The following is a 22,151-nucleotide window of genomic DNA, read 5'->3' as shown; positions in this document are numbered from 1 at the left end:
AAAAAATTTTATTGTAAAATAAAAATGTGTCTCCCTTGCATAGTTAAAAAATAATGCATTATGTGTTTTGAAACACAAATATGTAGCACTTCAAAACATACTCTTCGCAGTAGTTTTCTTGGTTAAAAACATATAAGAAATAAAAAAATAAAAAAAGACAACATTAAAATGAAGCACTACAAATTCAGTCTCAATGTATTTATTTCTTTACTCTCGTAAACTACGAGACAGCAAAAGAGACAGCACTAAGATAAAGTGACCGAAATTGTGGAATGACAGGCATATTTGAATCTCAAGGAGATAGAAATAAATGCTTTAAGAATGTGCCGTTATGTATTTCATTTTATCGATCCTCTGAGTCTGTGATTAAACTTTAGCATCTTAAACATCTTCTATAGACCAAGCACAACAGGATAAAGAGACTGACATTAGAAGTGCCGATCGACCCAGAAATATATTCAAACACGTTCAATGAGTGTGTTGTAGAAAATATCTATGGAACGTGCTGAACGGAGGAATATTGAAGGGAACCATCAGAAGAAGTGACGATCACGTGAAAAAGAGACTGTGAGAAAGCGAACGCGTTGAGGAGGATGTGGTTGGAAATATGACACTGGTAACGATCACCAGAAATGCCTCTGAGCAACAGACCGCATCGATTTCTGGGAAGATAAAACAACACACAACTTTGTGCCTCTATCGGTGAAAATTTCAATAGCTATAATACATAAAAATTGTTTATGCTTTGACTCATTTGAAATAAATTTCATTCTTCCAATCCACTGAGCAAAAAAAAGTTTTCACCGAATTTGTTCAAAAGGTATAGTTTATATTGGAGGATCTACAGTAATACCACTAGTTCTGGTGAACTGGATGACCTGACCAGATGGACTGAACTATGGGAATGGGTGACTGCAGCATCTATGACGAGACAGTGACCGGCATGCAAGTTGCAACATGCTGCCAAAAGGGTATTTCCCGGGCGCTCACGGGCAGCCCCACAGGCAACAGGAGAAGAGGAGGTGGGGCGGTCCCTGGCTTGGATGGCAGCAGCTACGCACGGACTCAACAATAAATTTCAGCTAAATGAATGTTCTTCATTGCCCATAGAAAGCTTAGTAGGCTTAGTAACGACTCTTTACGATGCAACATATCTTGGGTTTGTTCATGTGTCTCTCCTTCACGTAAACTGTAAAATCGCACGTAAAAACTGTTTTAAAGACACGAGAGTCAAACTTGGGTAGTATTTGTGTGTGGTACAGTGCATGCTATGATATTTGATGAAATTGACACCAAGGATCGGCAAAGAGAGCTAAATGACAGTATAAAATACAAAAACGGTGAATTGACCACTCGCGGTCATTCTAGGTAAAAGCTGACATTTCTCTGAACATGAATTTTTCCCCCAAAAACAATTTAATTTTCAGGTTATTTGTTTGAAAATATTAAGTAAAAAAATCTCAGCGATATTGATTGGAAAATGACAAAATGGTGCGCAAAAGAAAAATGCATCAGGTCAATTGAATGCCCCGGTCATTCTAGAGTTGAGCACATGGTGAATGAACTGAGCCAGTATGGTATTTAGCGAGCTCCCAACAAAAACATCACTGGCAGCAGATCCACTTTTGGGCGAGAGAAATAATAATTAGTGCTAAGTAGTCTTCAAAAACAAGTTTTATGCAATTGAAACCATCTCAAGTACATATCAGATAAAATTGCCATACTTTTTTCCAAGCTTTACATTATCTAACTTTAGAAGATTTTATTTTTACTCTTTAAAAAGATACTGAAATTACAGATCAGCTGCTCAAAAAATTGAGGTTTGGGGATGCCATGAAGAAAATTTCCTTTTTTATAATTCTTTGAACAGAAATATTAAATAAGGAGAGAGAATGAGGTATATAACTGCGACTCTTTCCACTTTACACAGGAATGAAGACAAACATTTTTGATAAATATATATCATGTTTTTACATGTAAAGCTTAACCCTTTTGACTATGTATGACAAACACTAGTCATGACATGATTTCCTTTGCATGACACACTCACTAAAATGAGCTTCTAATGCAAACGGTAACATTTTGCACTTTTTCACAAGAAAACATATTTAACCCTTAGACTGCTGGAAGGTGTACATACATTTTGTACGCTGACTGCGGAAAAACGTTTTTAAACGTTTAACCATTGCTCGACTACCTCCTTCAGTTTCCAAAAATTTTTATTGCTACCCAGGCAAGTGCAATTTCCCTCACTGTGGGGATTGCTAATGCAGCTTAACTCTCCCTGACCATTCCAGAAAAACTAAACATTTATAAACATTCCCGCAGTCTAAGGGTTAAGTGACTGAGCTGTTAATTCATAGAAACTTTCACAAAGAAGTTCCTCCTTCCTACAAACCATCAAGACATGGTGGAGGATAAAATTGCAGCAGTAGTGGGGGTTGGAAAAAAAATTACCATTCTACCTAGCGTACATTGGATACCCAAGGCTTTAGCCCCCTTAGCCCCCTCATAGATCTGCCACTGCTGCTGGCTATTAAGAAAGTGTAATTTACAATGGCCATTTGCAGTACATTTTTATCAATATGTACCGCAAACATGCTCATGAGGGCAAGCTTAGGAATTAAATGTTACGGAGCAGTATTTTTAACAAACATACAAAAGAAAGGGCAATTAACATTATTTCAACTACGTATTTAGTTTCCCCAAAAAGTGATTACATCAAACAGCAAACTTTAAACCCACAATACATATTTTCTTACCTTTTCTATCAGTCAGAAAAAGTAGCAGCCAGAAGAAAATTCATGACAGGGCAGACATCCAGCCCTTTGATCCAGCCCATGGCAGGTACACATTGCACAGCCTTAGTGGAGTCTACAATCACCTTGGTCACCCGATTTGAGGTAGAGCTCACAGCTTTGTTGATAATTAAAAGTACCTATTCTTCTAGGTTATAAAAATATACCACCAATTACTTTATTGGTAGATAGCTGAGTTGAATGTAGTTAAACACACCCACTTCACTCTAACATTTATAAAAAGTGTATTGCTCTTCAATACGATAAGGGTCCAGTTTTGGTCTCACTTTGGTATTTTATACGCACATCTCTGCTAAAAGTACTTAATGAAATTGAACACAGTGACACAATATCATTCTTCTGATATTCTGCTTTGTTTACTTGAGGTAACTAACTATTTACTGCAACCATTGCACACGAGCTATCTTTCCTTAATCATCTAGACTGACAGCATTTTCTATTTCCTTTGGGCCTGGCACAATAATTTTCCATGCCATTCATTTTTTTGGGCAACACAATGCACCCCTCCCCTTCCCACCTTTCCAGACAAACTCTCACCTCCTTGAGAATGGTACCAATTCCATTTTTTTTTTCCAATGGTTTCTGGTGAAAGTGCTGATCTTTGCTTGTTGAATAACGAACTGGCAAATTTGTGGAAGGTATCTGATAAGGAGAGAAAATATTTTCCCCACTCCTAAGTACATGACAATTAACTTCCCGAGAGCAATGGCTGTTCCAATTTTCTTTGCTTTTCTCATCTTCGTTGTGTGGCACGGCAAGACATGGATTTTCCTCCACAACACTTACTTCCACATACACAGGTTCAGAATTAGTATTCGAGGGCAGGGGTTTTTTAGGCGTCTCCTTGCAGGAATAATGGTTGTGTGTCTTGGGGATCAAGGATTCTTCCAGTTCACGGTATTTATGTTTCGAGACCTTTATATTTTCACCCCCCAGCCACTTCTTCACGCATACGCGCGGGTTTAATCTCATTATTGGATGAGATAACATGCACATCTCTGATATTTGATGATTTGATTTACGCCTCTGAGTTTTTGCAAACCCTGCACAGCAAAATCTTTTTCTCCTTGAATGAATCTGCTCGGACTCTTTTGAAGTCGAGGGCAAACTAGCATCCCAGCTCTTTCTAACTAAGCCAAAATAACTAAGGAAATTTATTTTTTCCTCTTCAGAAGGGGCTTCACGCGTTATCTTCTCAGACAAAAGTTCTTCTTCTGGTAATTTATGTAGGACAACAATTGGTGACAACTGCAATTTTACATCCAGATTCATATTCATTTTCGGTGATTGCAGCTACAGTTTCTGGAGCCTGGAGTTGATTTCCTAAAAAAGAAAATTTGGAGGCATTAAAATAATGCAAAAGCAATATGGGAAGTTCTCATAGGCGGATCCAGGGGGGGGGCACGGGGGCACGTGCCCCCCCCAGACCCTAAAAAATATGCAAGATTTTTAATACGATCCCATTATCATTGCGTTCGTTTTATATTACGAGGTATCCTTGTGCCCCACCCAGAACAAAATCCTGGATACGGCCTTGTTTGTGCCCCTCCCAGAAAAAAATCCTGGATCCGCCCCTGGAAGTTCTCACATGGAATGAAATATATATGCAGATACAGATAAAGTACAAAATCAAAAATATATATTAAGATCTGTGAAGGTAGAGTAAGAACATATTTAGGCTCCCCAAATTGTGAATCATTACCTTAGAGGAAAAAAATCAAAAATTTACTTAACTAAGACATCAAGACACAAGTAGCAAAACTGACACGATGAAATGCAAGGATTGCTCAAGATTAGCCATGCAATTATTTTAACAGAATTAGAGAATTATTAAAGATTTTTCCAGGGAATTTAAGGAAAAAAACATTTACAGCGATTTTGCACCTAATGTGAAGCCTGAGAATTTTTTTGCAGAAGTATAAATAGAAGTTACACGAGTAAAACTAAACACTATTAAATTAAAATTCTCCCACAAAAATCACCAATAGTGATGATTAACTTCTCTCAGTTCTTACCACATCCATTCAAAAATAACTAATCACACGACGATATAAAACTTCACCTTAGCCACCAATACAATCTCCAGACGGCAGTTCCAAAGGAGTTATTCCAGGCACGTAATATGCACAATTAAACTACACTGAATTGTTAAGATAAAGTTCACTAGGAATGATATTCCACCAGAAAAATGTTCCCATAAGGTAACCTTAATGAATCATTCTCATCACCATTGCATTACACGGGAAAGGGACCTAGCGCGGCCGTTTCAGCGACAGCCACCTTGACGTGGGTTGCCGGGGACGTATTGGTGCCAGCCACCTTGGCGCGAAAATGTGCGCGCACCTGATTCGTTTTCTTACAGCGAAATAAAATTGAATTTTGTAGTTTTGACTCATCACCCATGATAAAAATATGTATTAAAAAATTTTTTCGTGTAAAAACTTCACCTCAGCCACCAGTATTACAATCCCCAGACGGTTGTTCCGAAGGACTTATTCCACGGGCATAGAATGCACAATTAAAATCAAACTCAATTGAAAAGATAAAATTCACTTGGAAAGATATTCCTTCAAAAAAATGTTCCCATAAGGTAATTTAAATCAATTATTGTCATCATTCATGCATTACAAGTGAATGGGACATCTTGGTGTGGCCGTTTTGGCACCGCCCGCTGGCGCGGCTACCTTGCCGCGGAACGTCTTGGCACCAGCCATCTTGGCACGAAAATGTGTGGGAAGTTGTAACGTTCTAGTGATGGATGGAATATGTGAAATTTAGCAAATGATTTTTAGTCTTGATTGCTGTGATGATTGGCGTAGTTCCTAACTACGCATCAGCAAAAATGCTGTGAAAATATATATTTTTTTAAATAAGAGTAATATTTATTTCACGGGAGTAAACCCTATTTACAAAATAATAAGTCAGAAAATTACAAGAAAAGTAATACATAGATTTAAAAAGTTACAGGGTAGCATTTCAAATACATATTACATCTGAGTATAGGTACATACATTAGAGGATAATTCTTTTAATCTTATTAAGATAATAAGATAAATAGGCAGGGATCCTTCATTAATATATTTATCCCACACTATTCGATGTGGTAGGTTGACCATTGCTAATACATACTTACGCTGCCCAGAAGCGTCCACATCCATCTCGAAGGTAAGACCCGGAACTCCTTCGCGGCAGATCTCTCCTTGAGAAAGTCTTCGCTCTAACATACTCCAGATTTATCTTGGGTACATTCCACCTTCTGGCAATGCTGGACACACTCACTGATTATTAGAAGGTTATTGATCTCTCCATCCATCAACGAGTAAAGCAACGACTTTGAAAACACTTGGGTGAAACGTGATGGCAGTTATCCTGCTGGGGATGGAGTTGGCCTGGAGATAAAAACACACAAAATTAAATTCTTGTTGTCCAGAAACATAAGTTTAAGGGCAAAATCTGGCCGGAGGAATTGGATAAGGCAAAAGAACACGTAAAAAATAATTAGGGACTACTGTGGAAAGGAAACATAGCATTAAAGGATTCTGAGAAAACATGAAGTGGGTTAAGCATTAGCTAAGTTAAGAAATTGGGGAAAGTAATTACTGCAAACCTTAGACAGGAAACGAATTTACTCAAAATAGCATCGCTGTCACAATGGGACAGTTCATGTATCCTGCCCGTCAACAAAGTCATTACTAATACTGAGTAATACTAAAACCCTGTAACTGCCATATGTCTAGCTTTCCGCACTTCTTGCAAATCAGTTCAACCTCATTAATTTAATCACTTTCTAAGACAACAATCATGACACACACCAAGGCAGCTGAATGTAGATATTATGAGAATCATTCAAATAATCGCAGTTCCTTACTATGTGTACATGCCTTAGAAAAGCAATCAAAACAAAAATTCGTGGCAAAATTTTAACTACAAGAACAAAATTGATCAATGATTGACGGAGAGGTAATATAGTTCACCCCTGGAAGGAAGAAGTGGAGCTACAAGGGACAGACAATAGATTATTTTCACAGTTTTTGGAAGCAATGGGAAAACATATTTCCCACTCATTCATCAATGGCAAGTTCAATCTAACACTCAAATGAACAGTTGCCACCATCAGCAATAATAACTTTTCAGCACTTAATGGCACATAATGCAGTCTTATGCCTTTGCCCTAGGTAAGCTACGGCAAATGTTGAAACTGCAAACATCATATTTTATAATGAGGTTTTTCATGGTGAATAGAGCTCCAATGCAACATGAAAGTGTGAAATAACATCCGTTTGTAAGCGAAAAAAACCGAGACTCTCTCGTCAGCCCCTTACGTTCACCCTACCATCGCATAACCGGTTGTAAGTTAGAGACGACAAGTGAATGGGTGTGTCGATAGCTTTGTCCTCTCGATGGAATGCTAATATGAAATGCAGCTGTTGCGAGAGGAGGGACCATGACCATGATTCATTAGAATTCCTGATTAGAGGACAGGCTACGGTGAGGGCAGGTCGACAAAGAATCGTAGGATGACAGTAACTCTGCTGAAACAAGGATGTAGACACATAAACAAATTACGATGACGAAGCATGGAATGGAGATGGAATGATGGCCGAAAACACATGGAAAAATTTCACCTTGACCTGGAATTGAACCACGGACAATCTACTTTGCGGGTAGATGCTCAGACCACTGAGCTATCCAGGCTACTCTTATCTCCAGTGTTTTTGGCAGGGGGTTTATGCAACCAATTCCCCCCAGATGTACCCCAATGTGTTGGCCAAGCTCGGCATAGGTCCCGCCACCAAGGAAGAAATCAACACACACAGAAGAAGAAATGGAATTAAAGATTGCCACACTCACAGAAGAAGAAATGGAATTAAAGATTGCCACACTCACACAAACAGTACGATACACATAGCACATGCGTTTCGGGGAACGCAGATCCCAACAAGAAGAAACCAACCAGAGAGGTTACAAACATTTCAAATTCACGCGTAGTTTTCCGCGGCGTTGTCTAGATGAGTCTATTGGCGTCTTAAGGTCGATCGAATCGACCTGAAGACGCCGTTTGGAATACCAAAGAAACTGTCGTCGCAAAGAAAATCCACGCGGTGAAACCCAGAACCATGGGGACATCATTTCAAATTCACATTCGCACAAGTCTCCACAGGCGAATACACAAACGTAATTACAGATAAAAATTGAAACTAACAGACACATAAAAACATGACGAAGACACAGCGTGGCGTGGAGATGGAATGAAGGCCGAAAACCCATGAAAATATTTCACCCGAACCGGGAATCGAATTATATATGTTAATATATATACAGCGTAGTCCTGATTATCCGGGCTAATGATGGGGAGAGGCGGCACGAATAATCGGAAAACACGAATTCCAAAGTTTCAACTTTATTTCTTGTGATTTTCATCATATGCGTAAATCAATCAATCTACAATTAATTATGCACCTTTTATGTTTTTAAAAATTGCTTTCCATAATCATTAGCAGCTTTTTTCCGACTGCGATCTTTTTAGCGGCGATAACGTGATTGCACTCGCATTCTTAACGCTCCGGATAATACCTAATTTTCGAAAACCGCGAATCCGTGGCTGTGAGATCACCGCTTCAGGAACGTGGTTCGCACGGATGCTTCAAAAGCACTGCGCGACGTCGGAAGCTACAGCGTCAGGCACCACGTCGCGTCTCGTACAAGTTGCCCAGGACGCAGATCCGTGCGCGAACTGAGCGCGATCGCGCACCGCGGTGCTTGGAAAAGAGGAACACGGAACTCCCGTGATAGCAACTGGCACGCGATCACCCTATCGCCCAGATATGGTTATAGGAAACCAGGGCTTATGGAAAACTGTCTGCGCAAGCAAGTGCCTGTCTATGACTCATGCTATCTTTACTTCCACTTCCCTCGCTGCTTTCACTTCTACTATTCCCTTCCTTTCCAGACTGACCTTGACTGGTCACGGTGTAAACACGCTCGAGTGCGACGAATCTCCAGTTCCCTTGTGTCCTATTCAACCGTATGCGATTCCAGGGCGATCAATGCGCGTTTGCGATATGAAATATACATATAATGACCGTAGATTAAAATTTTTCGTCAATTACGATATGTTTACATTTACACAAGAATCTTCGAAAAATACTCTTAGTTTTTTCTCCGCCGCTGATCGTCGTCTGCAATGCTTGATCAGACGTCCAAGTAACCTTGAAACATTCCTTGTCGGCAAGTAAATAAAATAATTCCATTTCTGGACAGGAATTCTAATGAAAATAATGGTGCCGGTGTAGCCATGTATTCAAATGCAAAGATCCTGCTGATTTTGCGTTCGATGTTTTTATAAAGTTCGCGAAAAACATCAAAGGAGTATGAACTCATGCACGGATAATCCCCAACACGGATAGGCCTTACCCGGATAATCGGGAGTAAGCTGTAAATAGAAAGTCACCTATCTGCTGTGCTAACCGTTTCGAGACTACCGGGATGATTAACTACTACTTGGAAGCCTACTATTAGTTTCGATTATCATTGGTTGCGCTCATGCAGTCAAAACAATGCTTATAAAACATAAAAATAAAAAGCTTAGCCGTTCCAGTCGAAAGACTGACTTCACAAGCAACGCCTTGCGTCCATCCCTGTTCGGCCTCGTACCCTCACGTCACTTGACCAGTCGTCACTGGAGCCTTCTCCTCATACATAGCGCGCTATAAGCTAATGGCCTACGTGGCTGGGCACATTCCTCGTCACTCCGTTTGAACCACATCATATTAACGGACAATATTCCTATTTGCAAGCCTGCCACTTTTATGACCACCAAATCCATTCATCTCATTGCCCCTACATCAGTTTTCCCCATGCCATCAGTCCCACCCATAACCTCCTTCCTCCATTCTATTTCCGCAAACGCTGGATTTTACCCACGAGTTTTCGCCAGCAGATGGGTCAGTAGACTCCAGCCAGCAGGTGACGGAGAGGGGCAGAAGGAATGGATAAGTACCGACCTAGTCCTTAAGATCGCTGAGAAGTCCTTGAAAATAACCATGGAGTTATCCTTCCCAGATACCTGCCAGAAATGATCGATCGAACGGCTGTCCAACAAAGGGTCTTAGGACTGGAAAATTTGAAGAAGATAGCCGGCAGAGTGTGCATCGAAGGGAAGGAGATGGACCTGCAACAGGCTTTAGAGCAGATGTATTCCAAGACACGAGAACTTGGCTAGGAGAACGAGACCCGGATAGCAGCGGGGCATCGGGAGCGGAGAGGGGCCCAGTTAAAACCTTTCCAGCACTTGGTGGCTTGGAAGTATTCTCTGTAAAAGCAGAGGAGTCAGCGGTTCTCGCATTGGCGGAGAAAGTTAATGTTTCCGTTCTTTGTTTGAGTGAGAATGCGGCAGAATAGATTGTGAGCATAGATTAGAGTCTGAACGTCACCCGATAGGAAGAATTAGAAGAGCTTCTACCCCAACGGTAAGGCCGCAAGAAAAGCGCTCGGTTTTAAAGGGAGTTTCTCATGAATATCCACATGCTGCCAAAGGAATATATCGAGACGCACGCCGATCGTATTAGGCAGACCAATGCACAGACACATAAGACGAGCGAAACGGTCGACAAAATTGATGCCATTCGTTTCGGAGCAAACCAACGAGGGCTACACCTTCGCGCCCTTCCAGATGAGCTGGGAAAGCAGTGCCGTCTCTTAGCGCCGAACTTTCGACCATCCAAATCCAACACGCTACGCGGGTGAAAGAAGGTGAGAAAAGCTCCAAGGAATGGCTGCCGATGAAGCGGCGGGTCTTCCAACCACCGAGGAAAGCGGCCTATTTCAACTACGGGTAGGAGAAACACGTTGTGAAAGACTAATAGACGCTGCTTCTCTTGATAGGGCGATACCCGCGTCCTCCGCCCACGGGTAGTTTTCTAGATGCTTGAGGGTGAAAAAATATTGCCGCGAGTCGCAGATATCGGTAATGGTGAACTAACGCTGAGTAAGGGCGCCGTGTTAGCCGTCGTAAAGGAGTTCCACAAGGAGGAAGAAAATTCGATATCCGTATAGGGGGATGTAAAGGTGGGGACTGTTATATCGGCTTTAAAATTAGACAAACTGGAATTCTGTAATGCGCATCTACCTGATGACACCGATTAGTGGAGAAACATGTAGTACATATATCGAGTTTTGTGAAAAGGTACGAATATTTTATCATGAATTTACAAAGACATTTTTCTGATAAGTTAAAACATTTGAATGACAACAACAAGGACACGCTTATATACGTACTGTAATTCCTTTGAGACTAGTTTTCGAAATAAAGTATGCCAACCTCCACCGATATCACACCCCATCACAATCCAACTGGAAACCATCCTCTTATTGACAAGCGGCCGAATATAACCCTACTTCATCAAAAGGCCACTCACACAAATTACTCAAAAAGCTGTTAGATGGAATTATTGTTCCATGGAGAGCCCCTGGGTATCCCTGTGGTTGTGGTACCTATGAACTCGGAGAATGGGAAGTAAAATTTAAGATTTTGAGTTGAGTTTCAAGTGTTGAACGTCCAAACCACCCCAGAAATTAATCCGATTCCGAATGTAATCAAAAGCCTTGATTATCTACGTGGGTTCAAATTAATTTACCTTTACAGACCTCCCCTCAGGCTACCATTAAACAAAAATGCGCCCAAATTCTCCGGCCAAGACCGGGTTTAAAGTTGATAGGGTACACTACGAGTATAAAAAATGCCATTAGATCTCAGAAATGGCTGCGTGGTTAAGGGGCCTCAAACCCGCGCAAGCCTTTTTTATCCAGATGACGTAATCATGTTTAGTTTCGGCATCTAAGAGCAGGCCATAAGAATGAAAACTGTAATGGAAAAACTGAGGGTAGCCAAACTTACTTTGAAGTCTGAAAGGTAGTTGTTTGCTCACAGGATAGTCAAGTATTGGAGGCATAGTATAAGGAGCAAACGAAGTACAGCCAGAACCCGATAAAATCTAGGTATAAAAAACTTCCCCACGCCACTAAGGAGTTGCAGGCTTTTTCCGATTTTTTTCAAGTTCTGAACTAATGGGAGCCCTTTACTGTTGAAAAATCGTAATTTTAATTTTGTTATAAAGTAGTACACTCATAACTGGTTCTGATACTAAATATCTAGCAAATTACAATATTTATATCAGTCGCGTTATGGAATAAGGGTTCTTATGCTTGAAAAAACTGGCTGATAAATCTGCTTGAGTTGTAGAATCTGAGTTTCTGGATCAATCTGCTTGAGTTGTTTCCGTCGAACTTGTGGCTGTCCTAATGGAGCTGGAGAGTTGGGAATTCGGTCATGTTGCGGGCTTTTTATGCAAATTCCAGTTTTACTGAGCACAACATATGATCTAGTCTGAGTAAGGTAACAGTGATGAACTGAACTTTACAGTCGGAGTGGAACATGTTAAATTTAAATTTACTTCAAGGGAGTCTTGCAAAGTTTTAGGTGTAACAGTTTCTCAAGGGAAATATTCAGAAATATGTACTTATGTTTCAATCAATCGGTGATCATTTGAAATGCTATTTTGCACTCAATTATTTATTATGACTTAAGTTATTTTCTATACCACATTTTGCTTGGCATTGTCAATCATTTATTTTATGATTTGGTGAGTTGAATATTCACAAATGGGGTGTGGCCACTTAGTCCAGCTAATAATTAGGCTAATAAATGAATCACTCAAGAGATTTGATCATCTTCATTACATAATGTAATAGTTAATCCATTAAGTCCGTGTGGGACTTATTTTCTCTTCAATAAAAATGCACCAACGGAGAAACAATATAGGCGTTCATAATCTGGTTGTAGCTTATAAGTCTTGTGAACTAATAATAATACTACTCACCTCAAATAGGCCTATAATCATAAGCATGTATTTTTCACCAGAGGTTCTATGGCATTGTGTCCCAACTCCTAAATTATGACTTAATTTAGATGTTCCATCTTTTAAAAGAATGCTCTTTAAGCGTTGAGATTCATCAAATTTGAAACACCTCTCCAAAATTTCAGGTTCCCCCACTTATGGTGTTGTTGAATAGGCACCTATCTATTTTATTTATGTCCACTCAAGCTGATTTTTTAATTTAGTTGACATTCTTTTCATTTGAAACTTGACTTCCGACCTGAAGAAGCAGACTGGAATGCCTGCAATACATGCCATCTTCAGAGATGAATAGAAACGGCAGAGAACTTGAACGACTTGCATAATTCATACCATTCTGCAAAACCCTTCTATATATGTAATATGTGGCAATCATCGTCTTATTTCTTCGATGCTTGGGAGACTGACGGAGAGTTAGGAAGAGGGGAGGACGGGAAGGAAAGGGGAGAGACGAGGGACAGGAAACGATCTTGAACGCTGTCTCTCTCACCTCTTGCTCGCCACTCCGGGGCCATCTATCTGCTCCTTGAGAATTAAAACTCTCGATACCATTTCCGCCTATGCCGTGAGCCCTCTAGAATATACTTACTCAATGATATTACCTACGAGTTGTCGCCAGCATAAGTATCATGCGATTCCAGCCATCAGCTGGCAGAATAATGAGGACGGATTGAGGACAGAGAGGGGCAGAAAGAATGTAAATGTAGAGTGCTAGTCGGTAAAGGCGCTGAGTATGGATTTTTTTTCGAAATTCACACCTGAAATCCTCCATCGACGGGGACAGCATAGAGGAGGTCCAATCCCCCCCCAAGAAGGCTAATTTCTGATGCCATGTCGGTCGCATTTCAATCGGCTACCAAAAATGTCCGCAGCGCTATGATGAGTGCAATGCGAACCACTTTTTTTTCAATAGTTTACGGTATAATGCTTGTAATTGCGAGGGATGACGTGTGTAACTTCCCACGTGGCTGAATAAAAGTGGTTGTTTCAAGTGAGTAGAGGTGTAACCGTTCCATCATACATGAAAATTCCTTTTGACAATAGGGTGGTTTCCTATTATTTTTTTATTGCCTAAATCGAAAGACTATTACTCCTGGAGTACGTATTTCACGCTTTTAGATTTTTAAATGACGATATCTATTTTTCGTGATTCAATGAAAAGTGAAAATTTTCAAGCACGCGAAAACGCGACGGCTAAGTATGAATGCCGGGAAAAACTCCGCGTGACGTCCTTCTGGTTCCCGCTGGCGCGAGTGAGGTGACCTTGGGGCGAGGCTCTGAGCGCTGATACGACGCAGGATGCTAGAAGATAGATGAGTACCATGCTAGCTGGTAGCGCTTGGCTTAAATAAGAATTATTAATACCTTATCAAACGAAGAAAACTTTCCGACCTTAGCCAGTTTTAATAGGTGATTATTAAGACATGTTTCCCTGAGCTCTGTGCCTCATGCATGCATTGGTAATCTCAGACGATGTAAAACTCCTATCCTCTCGTGTAGAAACTAGGTCCCTGTGACGTCACGTGGAGTGGCATCGCATGGGCGCCAATCTGGCCTTTTTCAAATGAGGATAAAATTGACCCTTGCCATTCGTCTAAACCGGTAATTCTAAAGCCAAATAACTAGTATATTATGAATACACTAATGGTGGGTAACGAATCACAATCAATGCCTTTCGTTTTCTTTGATGAAGGAAGCTACCCTATTATGCAAAGACGTCGAAACGCGTTGTGTCATTAATAGTTTTTAAATGGAATCAGCAAAGCCTATATGTACCCTGTTGTACCGCGGTTGCACCGACTTGTAAGCATGTTCGTGTCCAAGGGGACTGCATAGAGGCGGCCACTTCCATCCCTTAGAAGGATGATTTCTGTTGCCACTTCGGTCGCATTTTAATCAGTTTTCAAAAATGTCCGCGGCGCTGTGATGTGTGCAATGCGATCCACTTTTTTCCTAATATTTTGCATTATAACGCTCGAAATTGCGAGGAATATCACTGGAAAGTTATGAATTTGATAGATCACATCATCATGACTATAAATTTCGGTTAACACCCTTAATTATACCTTATTTCCAAGTGAAACTCGGATTAATTTGCCCTTAGCGACGCGAGTGGCGGCTTTTGTAAACTCATTTAAATGAGCGGTGGGTGACAACACATTCAGAGGCCGAATTTAGGATTCTCTTTTGTAATATTTGTGCCTCCATCGAACGGCTTTCCTAACATCGCAAGTTCTAATTGTTGTAAGCTGAGATTCCCACGCCTACCTCCTCCTTTTGGAATGGCAAAACCGCTCGAATCGGTCAGCACCATCAGCACTGAACATGTTGGGTTGTTTGCTGGGTTCGTTTGACCTCTAGGATGTCCCTCAGGACAATACGTATTAGGGCGGATCGGAAAAATCGATTTTTTTCCAAATCCATTTGGCCCAATGAAAAAAAGTTGTGGCACTGAAAAATAAGGCCCAAAATATTTTAGACCAATACGTGAACACCTGAACTGGCTCCCTGGCTTCCCCTGGCTCAAACGCCATTTAGGGCGGGAGGGTAAAATATAAAAAAATAATAATTAATGGTCATTCCCTACAGATTTTGCCGAGTTGATGACTAGTGTGTAAATGGATTTTCGGTAGCATAGGAAGTAATAAAACTTACAGAAAAATGCGAATAGGCCAAAAGTAGGTTTTATTGAAATACAAAAGTCAAACACTTTTAAAGGAACACTTGCAATTATGCAATATTTGTTCGTTAAGTGCGAGAAGGAGCATAAAGGTCCCCCTAATGAAGAAGCATTTTGAGAGACCAGCGGACGAAACGAAATATGATGGCTGCTGGATTGAATCCTAAAGAAACCCGACAATTAAGAAAAAAAACTAAAATGGGAATCGTCGGAGACCGTTGAGTCAACATTATCAGTTCTTGATGGGGAAAATAGCATTAAAACTTTTCGTCATCAATTCATCCGAAGAAAATTAAGCAGATGAAAAATCATCCGATTTGTATCCCTACGTTCCTCATTAAATGAACATTAAGGACTAAAATCAACCTGTACCTTCTGCGAGGAAAATCTTTCTGCACACTTAGGTAGAGGTATGTGCAAGAACCGGCGTGCAGCTCCCAGCAACAGCAATGATCGTCCCCGCACCTTAAGCTGACACAAAAATTATAACTTCGTAAGACACATCCAAAGTAGTGAACCGGAATTACTTACGTCGACAGAAAAATATACTAATTCCTGCAAAAAAAGCAAAAAGAGAGGTAGCAAAGAGTGTCATCAAAGGGCTCCATTTTGATGGAATGAAAGACTATACTCTTATACTGATGAGAAGGGCAAGAGAACTCATCAATCCACGTTTTGAGCAGAACATGTGTTAGTTGAAGAACCGGGGTCCTACTTTTTGGGGTTTGCCTCCTCCGTTGGAGACTAAGTAAAAGCTATAAAATCTGTGATTCTAGATTAATTTGCGAAAGAAAAAGTGGAAACACCAAATTCAAAAGGAATTGGATATGATGGTGCCAAGTGAACACCGTGAAGAAAGAAAGCCTCATCCCTTTGCAACAAGCACAATTCCAATGTCCCTTGCAGTGGAATATTTGTTATAGCACTAAATGGACTTAGTATGGTGACATAAAAATAGAAAGGGCGATCTAGGGTTCCAAATTTGATTTTGATGGCCTATATGCACATAGCTTCAGAAATGACACGACCATGATGTTTTAAGGTTTATACCATCAAAATTGCCTTCGAAATTGACTTAAACACGCTGAGCACTGATCAGCAGTAGCTTATGTAAAAATTCAACGGAATTTAATCCGAAAATTGGGGAAAAACACCGGGAAAAGTGGCCCTTTCCCGCTGACTTACAACGGTTATTTATTGGGCTGCTGAGACTACGTGTCCACCAGAAATCCAAGCGCCAATTAACTACGTATAATAACTTTCATTCAAAATGTTTATACGTCTGTATTATTTTTAGTACAGCAGGATCATTTCATGCACGATAGTGCTGTACATTAATGGATGCTCATCATCTGGTAGAGAACTCGGAAGAGCTGAAAGCAGTCATATATCCGGTTACTCAATGGAACGGATTTTTCAGTCTCCCTGGCAATATACTGCTTGCTGTAATAACTGGTGAGCACGAGGAAGTGAGAAGGGAGAGGCGGAAAAAATGTTAGAGGCACGCAAAAACATGCGTTTGGTGACCAACTCGAGATATTTTTAATTGATAGATTTTAATATCAACGTAAAGGACTACCCGCTGATGATAAATTGGGGAGAGACCACGGTACCTCCAGTTATATCTGACCTAACCGTTGTGGAAATTAAAAAATCCTTAGTACAACGTTCAACTCTGAAGTTAAATATTCCTTGTATTACCCATGCGGTCCAAAGATTCGTGAATGAGGTCACCCAAACTTTATTAACAGCAGCGAAAGACGAGGAACGACACTAACGAAGGAAATACAGAAAATATTGGAAAGTAGATAATTGAGTAATTCTTTCGTGATTGCTCCTCCATAGACGATGCTGAAACATCAAGTACAGTGGAACCTCGATCTATCGTTTTTCAGGGGGATACACGAACAAAAAACCGATGAAAGCGGGAATGTTTGGTTGTGTTGCCTATGTCTCAGGAAACGCAGGATTTTGGCGAGTAATTATGATATCCATGAAAGGATTCAAAGAAGATTTTAGCTAATTACAGGAATAATAGTACTTTGTATAAACACTTAGGTCATATTGTCGATTTGACTAATATCTCTTTCAAATATCCTAAAGAAACACGCCACAACGCTAAAAAAATGTTTGCGCTCCACTCGGCACTGCTATTATGGATTTCTGTCTGGTGTGAAAAATTCTAATTCATCAAACGCAATTTCAAGCACACGTATTCACGAGAGCAATGTGCATGTTATACCTAAAACAACTGCTTTCGCCGGCGCAGTGATTGGTTGTGAGATGGATCACAAAGGCCAAAGATAGTATTATTATTTGAAATGCTCCTCTCTAATAAATATATTTTTGATGTAATTAAGGCAATGTGTACATCGTGAACAATGTTGTGTTAATCGTCAGCGGCACGCCCACCATATCATCGGCTTCATCTCCTTACTTGTTCTCACCAGGTAGCTCGCTCTACCTCCACCCCTACCGCCATGTGCTAGCGGAAAACCCAAGGCGTTCTGCAATATTCACGCGCTTCTAGCCAGGATTCTATCCTTCATCTTCAATTATTTTCAGTCCATCTTTTAAAGTTCTCACATGTTTCTTCGGAAGGGCCTTGGTCCGAAGACGAATAAAAATAAAACTAATAAAAACGAAACCTGACTTTATTAAACTCACACGGAAAACACTCGCTAGTTTGAAGTCAACCCACCCTGGAAAATACGGAACCACTTGCACGAGGTGAAGTTGGGAGCTGATGCTATCGCGTACCGAGTACGCGGAGCATATTGCAGAGGGTGAAGCATGACCATATGACAGCGCTATGCAGTTTTTTGTCCTAAAGAGACGGCAACTTACCCACTCATTTCTAAGTAGCGTAGCGTTAGATGAGCAGTCGAATTCGGATTGCTATTAGGGAGAAATAAATACCCTGAGAAGATATCCCTGCGTCAGTAACTCCGACAAGTGAAACTGATAGTACAACTCGTAAATTGATAACTGATAATAATCTGGTATCCTATTTTCGGAAAAAATGCCGCATCAACTGCCGAGAAGCTCAGCTGCGAGGATATCGAGTTTCGCCAGATATCACCATTTTATTTTTACATCTATTTCCTTGCTTAAATAACATTAGAAATACGTCGTATTTGGTCTCATTCTTTTTTGAATTACGTGCACATTACTAATATTTCAATCTAACTAAAATATAATACCAATAGGGTGGTTTCCTTTTATTTTTATTGCCTATATCGAAAGAGTCTCACTCCTGGGGTAAGAATTTCACGCTTTTATATTTTTAAATGACGATATCTATTTTTTGCGATTAAATGAAAAGTGAAAATTTTCAAGCGTGAGAAAACGCGACGATTAAGTATGAAAGCTGGTAAAAGCCCGTGTGACGTCACTCTGGTTCCGGCTACTGCAGCCTTGTGAGGCCACCTTGGTGCGAGGCTATGAGCGCCGCTACGATGCAGGCTACTAGCAGGTAGCAGAGTACCCTGCTAGCAGGTACTGTTGCCGCGAGACGAGACGAGGCTTGTGCCAGTCTCGTTTTCCGCACTCGGGTATCGTCACGAGTCTCGTCTCGTGGGCCCCAGTCTCGTCTCGGTCTCGAATCTCGGACGAGACTCTTGTCTCGTCTCGTTTAAAAAAAATAAATTTAGCAACATAAAGAGCCGTTTCCTTTGCGTACTTAATCGCTAAATCGGTACCACGAAATAGGAAAGCCATTAATATAAAATTTAAAAATATATTGATGAGGACACAAATCACGTCAATGTTAGTAAAATTATTGATTTTATTGATACTCAATGAATAAACTTTTAGCATAAAACAAAAATTTCTAAAATGGGAATGTAGACACAAATATACTGCAGAGAAATCCACAGAAAAATACAATTGTAAAATAAACGTAAAAAAGTGTTAACCCCTCAAGCGCAGCGGTTATTTAATTAAATCCAATCCCAGCGGCCGGATGAGATTTAGATGAATTTGCCTTTTTGGCATGCTATCTTTCAATAGTTTATAATTTTCAGGACCTATGATCAGCATCGTTGAAAACTTTTATAAAAATGCGTAAAATAATGCACTACTCGGTGATAATTTTTCAAGTCATTTTAATAAATGTGTATTGTTTTATGTATCTAGTTCTATAAACTAATAAATAAATGTTCAGTTTTCAAACATTTAAATTTAGTTAAGATTTAGCTGCGAGATCTCTAACATTCCATGCATTTTTTATTATTATATGATGTAGTTTAGTGATTTGGGGTTGAAAATTTCATAACAATTAAATATTTTCGATAGGATTACCTATTTCGCCTACTTGAAAATTCATAAATTCGTCCATTTCTTTGACTTTGTTCTATTATATCCGAATATTTCATATAGGTACTTACGTTCTGTTGTTTCAAACGTCAATGTGGAAATTTTCAAATGACTTTACCTAAGTAATTCTGCTTTGTATGACATGATTGGAATAAATTCATGCATAAGCTCACTGCACATTGTTCACACCAGTACACGCTGTCTCTTATTTTCCTATGATTGGCACAAACTGCAAACCTCCTTTGGGGGGTTTCTTCACAGCAGCAGCTCTCCTTAGGAAATGTCATTCGGTGAGTCTTGATACTAAATTGTCAAAGGAGTGACGGCCATATCCAAACTGTCCGTATGGAGTTGCATATTTAAAAAATATTACCTCAACCAGCTACACGCGAAGTGATATTAGGGCCAATTTTTTATTCGTGTTTTCCAACATGAATAACATAAGAATTTAGGATAGCTGAATTCAATAGTCTGCTAAATAACTTCATTCAATACTTATTATGGCGTTGTCTTTCCATTGGGTACGAATGTAATGACAGGCAGGGGCGGTCTGGGGTGATTGGGGGCCCTCGGCTGGCGCTCATGATGGGGCCTTCGACTTGCGCACATGATGGCCCCCCCTCCTCAGCGGAGGATTCACCCGCCCCCCTCCCCTCCGGAATATTATAGGATTTTGTATGCCCGGTAATGGATTTTAGCGCTATTCTGGCTCTCAAAACAAGATAAAATTTTATAAGAAAAAATATAATGAAAAGTAGGAACTTCACAGCTTAATATAAAATTTAATTATGTTTTATGGCTCTATTATCCATTTACTGAATTTGCTCCTTGAAAATGCCCAGAAATTAAAGAACCTCTAAAATAACCTTTTCGAATAACTCTTTTAAAGACCAAAGTAAAAATGTAAAATATTATGAAGCACATATTGGGGCTATATAAAGACTTTTGGTTGTTATGCGTTAACTATGTCTAATTAATTTTTTCATGGCATATAGATGTAATCACAAGTATGTCGCTTTTATCCATACTCGTTGGCTATTGTTTTAAATTGTAGATAAAAACTTGTGAAAAAATTGATTTACATATTTTGTAGAAAATTTTAAGCCTGAATTAACAAACATATCTCAAACTATTTTTTTAATGATAATGTTTAACGATTTCTTTCGTCTATGTAATTCAACTGGCCAATTAAAACTGTCGGGTAGAGAAAAAAACAACAGATAACATATTAGGATAAATTTATAATATTTTAACTTATTTTGATATTGATATTTATTATTGAAAAAATGATGTGATGTTAAAAAGTATCTTTATCAGTAACTGTCAAATATTAATGGACCCGTAAAATAATTCCATTATTTTTTGTGCTTTCCCTCTTAAGTCACCAACCAAGTTCACCAACTTCTACACACTTAAGGTAGCAAATACAAAATAGCAATTAAGGTTAACTGTAAACAATTGAAGTTTTTTAAGTAATGCTGATATTTGACGCGAAGCCAAACTTGAATTTAGCAGTCTATCCCATTACTCCCTTCAAGTGGCAAATGAGCTGGGGTTTGTAATATCAACACAGAGAACATGCATACGTCAAAGAAACAGAAGCAACGCGCCCGCAGAAAATCCATAAAATTGGTTCAGGAGACCAATTTCCTAACTTAGGCGCGTTAGGCTTAGATAGCTTGAGAAATTGAGTATGGATATCTTCAACAGCGACATGGAGATCATATTAGGACCCCACTAAATTTCCAGGCACGACAAAAACGATTTTAATAATTTTTATTTGAGATATTTAGGCGAACGGATAGGTGCGGGAACTCGTCATCTCCCATGCACGACAAAGAACTTCAATAAATGCTAAGGGGTAATTTCGTAAGAACATTTCATTTATATATGAATACTGCGGGTGTCCTGACATCCCCCGCCACACGCCTTTTGAGACAGCTTGCGGGGTAGCATGCAGGTGTAGATGACCACCGTAAAACTTTTACTGAAAAAAGGGCCTACAAAATGTGCACAGTAGTGTCTTTATTTATCAAATAATTTGCCAAAAACTGCCGTTTTTGAGTCTTAAGAATCCCAAATAAGCAGGGGGGAATTCCCCAGACCCCTGGTCACCCGCCCTTTGGTCCAAAGTTACATCCACCTTTTGTACCAGGCGTATCATTATAGGTTGTGAAATAGTAGATCGTCTCTTTCCTTTGTTTGCGTTTGGCGCAATACGTATATTGAAAATAGAAACTAAGCGCACAAAAAATTTAATACACGTACAAAACGAACTAAAAAAAAGTAAACGCAATTATGGAGAGCAGAAAGAACCGCACGGAAAGTTCAATCGATGCGCGTCACAAGACGGTATTGTAAACTATTAAAATGAAATACGAATATTCCAACGCACCTGCATCTGTATTTAAACTCTCATTG

The 22,151-nt window shown here is 39.8% G+C and overlaps 1 long non-coding RNA gene across 1 annotated transcript in view; it reads right to left on the bottom strand.

Moving 5' to 3' along the window:
- The window catches only part of LOC124170794, a 43,264-nt gene that overhangs the window by 5,094 nt on the left and 16,019 nt on the right, over nucleotides 1-22,151 (bottom strand). Inside the window, exons 2-3 of the long non-coding RNA XR_006867587.1 lie at nucleotides 5,953-6,208; nucleotides 2,763-4,142 (exon numbers count right to left, since the gene is read on the bottom strand). This is a non-coding gene — a long non-coding RNA (uncharacterized LOC124170794). The remainder of the gene's footprint in view (nucleotides 1-2,762; nucleotides 4,143-5,952; nucleotides 6,209-22,151) is intronic.

This window comes from Ischnura elegans, chromosome X, assembly GCF_921293095.1.
Source record: "Ischnura elegans chromosome X, ioIscEleg1.1, whole genome shotgun sequence".
NCBI classification, from domain to species: Eukaryota; Metazoa; Arthropoda; class Insecta; order Odonata; family Coenagrionidae; genus Ischnura; species Ischnura elegans.
The sequence above is the reverse complement of the archived record's forward strand: the minus strand, read 5'-3'. Positions and strand labels throughout refer to the sequence as shown.